The sequence below is a fragment of the Hypanus sabinus genome, chromosome 9 (assembly GCF_030144855.1).
Source record: "Hypanus sabinus isolate sHypSab1 chromosome 9, sHypSab1.hap1, whole genome shotgun sequence".
In the NCBI taxonomy this organism is placed as follows: Eukaryota; Metazoa; Chordata; class Chondrichthyes; order Myliobatiformes; family Dasyatidae; genus Hypanus; species Hypanus sabinus.
Window position 1 is genome coordinate 93,192,049 of NC_082714.1, and position 7,753 is coordinate 93,199,801.

The 7,753-nt window shown below is 44.2% G+C and overlaps 1 pseudogene; it reads left to right on the plus strand.

Annotated features, from left to right (window-relative positions):
* The first annotated feature begins 2,287 nt into the window (after window positions 1-2,287).
* Window positions 2,288-4,828, plus strand: LOC132398961 (immunoglobulin lambda-1 light chain-like; annotated as a pseudogene).
* Window positions 4,829-7,753: the final 2,925 nt, after the last annotated feature.

Genomic DNA, 7,753 nt, shown 5'->3' on the forward strand with positions numbered 1-7,753 from the left:
CCCCGACACATGGCAAGGAACTTACCATCCAGGTGTCTCCTGTCTGTTCCCCTCTCTACTGAGTTCCCTATCGCGACCGCTCCTTTCTACTCTTTCTTTCCTTTCTGCACCACGGACCCATGCTTAATGCTTGTAGCTCGGTCGCCGTGACATTCTCCCGGCTGGTCATCCTCCAACAAAAATATTTAAAGCGGTATACTTACTTTTGAAGGGTTTTCCCACAGGGGTGTAATGCTCTAACTGCCCATTTAAATTTGTCCTGACAGTTACCCAGCTGCTCGCCTTCTGCAACTGCGGGGTGACTACTTCCTTGTAACTTTGATGAATTGTATCCCCGCTGTGCTCACATTTAAGATCACCCGGGAAACAGGGATAGAAAACGTGATCGGCAAGCCCTCTTGGTGATCTCTTGGTAATTGTGTCATACTTCCGTAGTAGAACGATTGCCAATGAGGGGACGCGGTGCATGTTCATTGTCAGCAGGCCGCCTGTTAAGTGATTCGCAAGTATTTGCTGAAAAAGAAAATCCAGCTGTTCAGAGTGTATATCCAAACATTTGGACAAGGGAACGAAGTGCAATATTGCAACGTTTGTTGATTATCAGGGTTATCAGGACAGTGCAGATTGACTGAGCTGATGTTCACTGGTTAACAAAACAGGCAGTGATACAAAATCCCGAAAAAAATGTGGAGAAATGTGAGGTCATGTGCAGAAAATATTCAAAATTTGAGTCTTTTTCAATGGCGAAACGGTGAGGTCATGTGTGCAAGTTCATGTTGAAGTTTATTGCCAATTAACCATACACATGTACACGAACGAACCACCCTGCCTCTGAGGCCAAGGTGTGAAACACAGTAAATAAAGCCGTACACATTAGGTACAGTAACGCACTAGCACATGTAGTCAGTAAATAGATATTAGCACTAGGGTCTGAGTGGCATGGCCTGAAGATCGACCGGTTGACATGAAATGTGAAGTGTATGTTTATGTAAGGCAAAACAATATTTATTTATGCATATATTTATATATGTATTTACAAACTTTGTATCTACGTACACAGTTTGTCTTATTTTGCACATTGGTTGTTTATCCGTGTTAGTGTTTAGCTTTTCTTTGCTTGATTCGCATTCCTTTCTATATGCTCTGAATGCCCTCAAGGCAATGAAACCCCGGGGTTGTACAGTGTGTGATGACTTACCGCACTTTGATAGTAAATTTATGTTGAACTTTGAATTTTATAATCCCAAGCCTGTGACCGCGGTCTAATTTATATGCCCCACTTTAGTCAGTCCAGTGGTTTCTGATCAGTGGTCGACCCCCCCCCCCCCGATGTTGATGGCGAAGTCAGGAGTAAGGTAATGGAATGTCACGGGCTGGTGGTCAGATCCTTTCCTGTTGACAGCGGCCATTGCTGGAACTAATGTAGTCAGACTGATGTTTGCTCCTACCAGCCTTGTCTGACTACTTTCGGAGTCGTTCCATCCGACAATATCTCACTGTCGGAAAATTACATGAATGGGGTTTTAGATGAACGTTCTAGGACGTAAACGGCGATTGTCTATTTCCCGGCATAGATGCTGCCAGACCCGGTCAGTCCTTCAGCTCTTTCTGAGTTGCTCCAGATTCCAGCATTTGCAGGCGTTTGCATCACCGGTGCAATTATTGCTGAACATCCCTAATTCCTGTTTGATGTTACCTGGAAGCTTCACTGTTGAAAGGAGCACTCCTAATGCCCTGCTGCGTAGATTGCGTTCCGCTGCAACTCCTTTGCAAAATGACTGACCCCAAGGAAAGACAGCTTCTCAGATTAGAACCGATGTATTGTCGAGGTAATTCTGGGATGGCATAGAGACTTCGTAGAAGTTTGATGTGACCTTGAAAGGTTTTGTTCTCAGTAGCCATTCTGAGCAGAGTCAAGGGGCTGAGTGCCACCACCTTATTGTTCTTGAGGGAAGCAGCCAAAACAGTGTCGAAAATCAGTTTAGCCTGAGTATTGTCCGAAGTTCTACAGGCCTGGATACGTGATACAACTGAAGATAAAACATTCTTGAAATTAGTGGAGAAGGTTTTAAAAACAGCAAGGTGGCCATTCACAGGTTCCGAAGGTCAGCAAGTCAATCTCCGCCCACCTTCTTTCCCTGGCGCCGCACACTTATTTACATCCTAATTAATAAACAGACACGGAGACCCCAGTTAGTAGACTCTGGAACCGGAGTGGTTACCGAAGTTTGCAGAACAGCGCACGGTCCAGTCGGAATTTTTCGGTTGTCTGCACCTGTCCGGAGGAATGTCCCCAGCGCTGCATCTCTTGTGGGTTCTGCTGGTCCATTTACCAGGTGATAGCAGGACTGGCTCACGCACGAATTATCCGTTTAAATTGGGATTACTGCTGATTTTGATTTTGCTCCATGTCACCCAGTGGTTTTATTGTGCTTTATTGCAGATATCCACGCGGCCTCAGTGCTCAATCAGACCCCAATGTCCGGACCTGTTTCCGCGGGTTAAACCGTCCGCTTAGAGTGTCGGATACAGGACGGTAATGTTGGAAATTACGAAATGTACTGGTACCGACAGCGTCCTGGGGAGAGACCGGAAGAGGTGTTAGAACATGAGACAGACAATGATATATTCCGAGACCCAGGGATCACAGACCGTTTTCAGCCGTCCAGAGACACCTCCAGCAACAGTCACATCCTGACCGTCAGCAGTGTGGAGCCCCGGGATTCCGCTGTCTATTACTGTGCAGCGTGGGATAGTGGAGTTATCATCGGTCCAGGCACCATCCTGGATATCAAGAGTAAGTGACTCCCTCATTCTGTTACAAACAATTCCTACTACAGCCACTCTCATTCCATACAGCTGGATAGAATCCCGTCCAGGGAAGGCCTGAGGAAGGTTCCATCCTTTTCTGTCTGGCACAAGAGGCCGTTCAGCCCGTCGAGTAGCCCCAAGATTCAAATCAATGATCGTTTGACTTGTGAACACAGTTTTTGTTGGGCACTTTTGATCTCCTTCAGTTGGTGTTGCAGAATTCCATACTTTCCGACCTCACTCCTCTTTTGCACAATAGGCCGCATGGATTGTATTATTGGTATTGGATTATTTTTGCCGCTTTTCACAGGATGGTATGAAAAGTTTGTCTTGCATCGTGTCCATAAGGATCACGTGATGACAGTGCATTGAGTTAAACACAGCTTAACGTAGAATAAAATGTAACAGTCACAGAGGAAATGCAGTGCAGGTAGAGAAGTTGCAAGATCAGAAGGATGTAGATTGTGAGGTCAATCGTCCATCTTATCGTACCAGAGAACCATTCAATAGTCTTATTACAGCGGAGCCTCTGTTGTGTCAAATTAAACCAATCCCTGCTGTTTACAAACACTCCATATCCCTTAATTCTCAGCACACTCATGTGTCCATCTAACAGTTTCTTAGACGTCCCTATCGTAACTGCCTCCTCCACCTCATGCACCCTCTCCACCATGTATAAAAGTAAACATTCACCGAACTTCTACAGTAAATTTCACTTCTCTCGGTTAAGATTTCCGCCCTGGGGAAAAAATCTTGACTGTCGATCCTATCGCTCTCTCCCATACTGTCTTGAGTAACGTTCATGCATAATTTGGGGAAATGATCGCTATCACAAGCATGACATCTGCCCTTCCCTCTTCGTTCACCACATCTGAGAACATGTTTGTCGCGAATATTGTATAATATTTCTGGGTGCGGTAAATATCGGACCACAAGGCAGGAATTTCTGAGTTTCAGGTTAACGCAATTCAGAGTCTGTGATTAAGAACCGTGTCAATATAATTGTAGAAAACACAGGATAAGAACATCAGACTTTAAAAATAATACACACTAGGGGAAGGCGCTGGGCAGAAAGCAGGCTGCTCAAAGAGTCGAGCGGCAATAGACCGGGTTACCACTGGTTCGGAATGCAGTCAGAGTCTGAACGAGTGGTTTCACATCTTCCCGCTTCTCACTGGTTCACAGGCTGCACTTTTTTCGATCATTTCCTCTTCAGTCACTGGGTCCCGAGACTTGGATATTCACTGAGCTTTCCCGACCTCGGGACATCCCAAAGAACCTTTATTCTGTTAACAACTGAAGGTGTAGTATTCTCAGTTATTGCCCTAAGAGTTCAAGATTTGGAGAACAACAAAGAACTGGTCTCAATAAAGGGACCAATCATATGGGCAAGGTGTGAGGATTTAGCGAAGAGGTTGAGTAGTGTTGAAGTTATCTTTTAACACAATGCAGTACCGAGAGCAGAGTGGATTCAAAAACATTTTTGAAACAAATGATGTCACGTCGTAGCCGCGCAAGGCTGCGAATAATCCGGGCAACTCTTCACTTATAGGTTTCTACCCGAGGGGTCAAATGTGCCGTATAGAGTGTCCCAATGCCTGTGATAATTTTGGCGCTGTTGTTTCTATCTCGGAAAAGTCCATGAAATAATATTGGTTCTATTCCTCTCTTTCTCCCCTCTCACACAGGTAGCGAGTCCCGGGAGCCCTCAGTTCTCCTGCTCCCTCCATCTCCGGAGCAGACGCGCTCGGGTTCTGCCACTCTCTCCTGTCTGGTGAGTGGTTTTAAGCCGGGCTTGGTAGCGCTACGCTGGAGCATGGATGGTTTCGAAACGGAGAGTGGGGTAACGGCAGGTGCCGTGTCCCTGGACACCGACCAGACCTACAGACTGAGCAGTTACCTGCGGGTACCCACCGCTGCCTGGAACAAGGGCTCGAGCTATTCCTGCAGCGTGAGTCACAGCTCGCTGAGCTCGCCGCTGCGCAACACCATCTCTTCACCCGCCTGTGCGCAGTGAGACTCATTCATTTGGCAGCACACGCGTGTTGTTTGCTCTTGTTTAATGCAGTGAAGCAATGATTGCGTCTGTGCAGCAGCCCATTGCAATGTCATTGTGTAATAATGTTCGATTATGGAAACAAGCAGAATGTTTAATAATTTCAGAGCAGTTGGTAATAAAAATCCATCTTTTGCGACGGACATTTCTGAGTAGAATTGTCCCCACTGTGCTGTGTCTGAACTACCGCTCTGTGTCGACTCAGGAGCGATCTCCTGTACAGTCACTGGATTCGTGTAAAATAACTCTAAATAAAAGAGGAAACAGCGGGAGATGTATCGTGAATTGTCTTTACTCGTTGCTGGCAATAGGTTAGGGGGAATGTTCGCGGATAACGTGCCCTCTCGGAGCCTCGGTCAGAATGACAATTAAATCAACTCCGACATCTTATTCGGCTTTTTGCTGTCTGTGTCCTGACCGTGCTTCGTCCATCGGCACTCACCACCCACCACAACCCCAACCCCGCCATCACCGGAACTTCTACTCCTCTTCATCTTTCCCTTTTGCTCTTCATTTACAACCATCCCTGTTGGAGGGAGATCAACATTCTCACTGCATTTTGGCTAAGTCTTACCACCATTGGGAGTGTGACAGTTTAAGGATGTTTCCCCGTGACTTGACCATTCTCTCCATCGCTACGGTCAGTTCCTGAATGACGGCCATGGACGTCACTTCCCGCTCAGACACTACGGTCTCCACCCACCACACCCACACCCACACGTTAGCTTCTGCAGCTCATGGCAATTTTCAAAGTTAAAGGTAAATTTGTTATCAAAGTATGTCTCCATCTTCGGATGCGACCATGAGTTTCATTTTCTTACAGGTTTTCACAGTAGAATAAAGAAGTACAATAGATGCAATGAAAAACTACACACAAAGACAGAAGCACAAAGACGAAGATGCGAATAAATAAATGGATAAATAGAAAAAATAGACAGATATATAAATAAAACATGTATGAATGTTAAATCAATTACATTCAATCAATCATAAATATTTAAATGAACGGATAAAGGGATAATAGTTAAATACATAAATAATACTGAGGACATAAGTTTGAAAGTGAGTCTATAGATCGTGGAATCAGTTCAGAGATGTGTGATTAAAGTCATCAACTTTGTTTCGGGAGCCTGATGATTGAACTCTTCCTGAAGTCTTTAGTGCGGTATCAAATACTAATTGTCAGATGCGAGAGAGTTGTTGAAGAGCGAAACAAGTGCAAGATGACTACAGAGACACGGTTAATTACGTTAAAGGTTTACATTGTCTGATCAAGGGCGTAGTCTTTATAGAGGGTGTGACTGGTAAGACGACTGCCAATGTTAGCTCCACATACACACACACACACACACACACACACACACACACACACACACACACACAAACACACTCACACACACACACACACACACACACACACACACACACACACACACACACACACACACACACACACACACACACACACACACACATTTAAGTACCATGTCACACAAATTATTTGCCGTTGCCTGCCCCGCTGAGTTTTTCAAGAATTTGGTGTAGACATCTCACTTCGTCATTAATGAGGTTTTTATGTTGGTTGGATTGCTTTATGTACTGTACAGAGCAGCGTGCGCGATATTAGAGAAAATTAAACCCTGCCCATATGATAGAAGTCAAATGAACATTCAGGCAAATGACTCCCACTGTTGGTTTACTGGAACAATTAAAATGTTTAACTTTTTAAAATATCTTTGAAAATATGGGCAGTCAAGCCCGTTATAAAACACTAAAACAGATAAATTAATGAACATAAAATAAATTACATTAAATCTTTTAAAATATTAGCTTTATTTGCTATACGCAGCAACAAACATACAGTGCGGTTTGCATCAAATCAAGTGAATAAAGACTGTGCTGGGGACAGAGCGGAATTGCTAGCATGCGTTCGGCGACAACACATATTTATTTGGTGTTGACGCATTGACCTATATATCTGTCTTTATATCTATTTGTCTAACTGGCTGACTCTGTATCTATCAATCTAACTGTCTGTCTGTGTATGCATGTATGTATGTAGGTATATATCTACAGATTTATTTATTTATTCATTCACAGATACAGTGAGTAACAGACCATACTGACCGAACGAACCGCACCGCCCAGCAATGCATTGTTTTGACCAAAGCGCAATCAGAGGACAATTTACAATAACCAACTAACCTACTAACCGGTACTTCTTTCGACCGTGAAGGGAAACCAGAGAACCTGGAGGATGGTGCACCTGTCGTATTTCCAGCTGAATTTTGTCTTTTTGTGTGTTTTCTCCCTAGCTTTCAGACTGTGGTTTTGTACTGTCATGTGCTCTTGTTTGTTTTCATGCCCCATAAGCCTCTGTCCCCTCTCCATTATTGCCTGTTTTGCTGCTACTCTTGTCTCATTGTGCCCCACCTAACATCTGCCTCTCTGTTTATTACTCAGTGTATTTTAGTCCTACGTTTTGATCTGTTTGTTGCCAGATTGTGCCAATGAATTTTCCCGAACCTTTCCAGCATTCGTCTCTGTACTCTGTCCGTCTGATTATCGCTTCTGCATGTTTCCCGATTCTGGCTTTTCGATTTCTCTGGATGTTTTGATCACTGTCTGAACTTTGACGCCGACTTTGTTTGCACCTCGGATTTGTTACTCAATTAATATCACAGTACTGAGTCTGCAATTGGATCCCTGCTCCAGCGTCCTGACAGCACCTTAAACTCTATAACTGTAATGTGGGTGTTGTAGATAATTGGAAAATTTCATGAAAATTTTCATAACCTTTATTGAAAAGCGACTGAAATACACACGCAGAGAGGATTTTTTGCACATTTGTAATAATCATTTAAACATTATGGTTTACTGAATGAC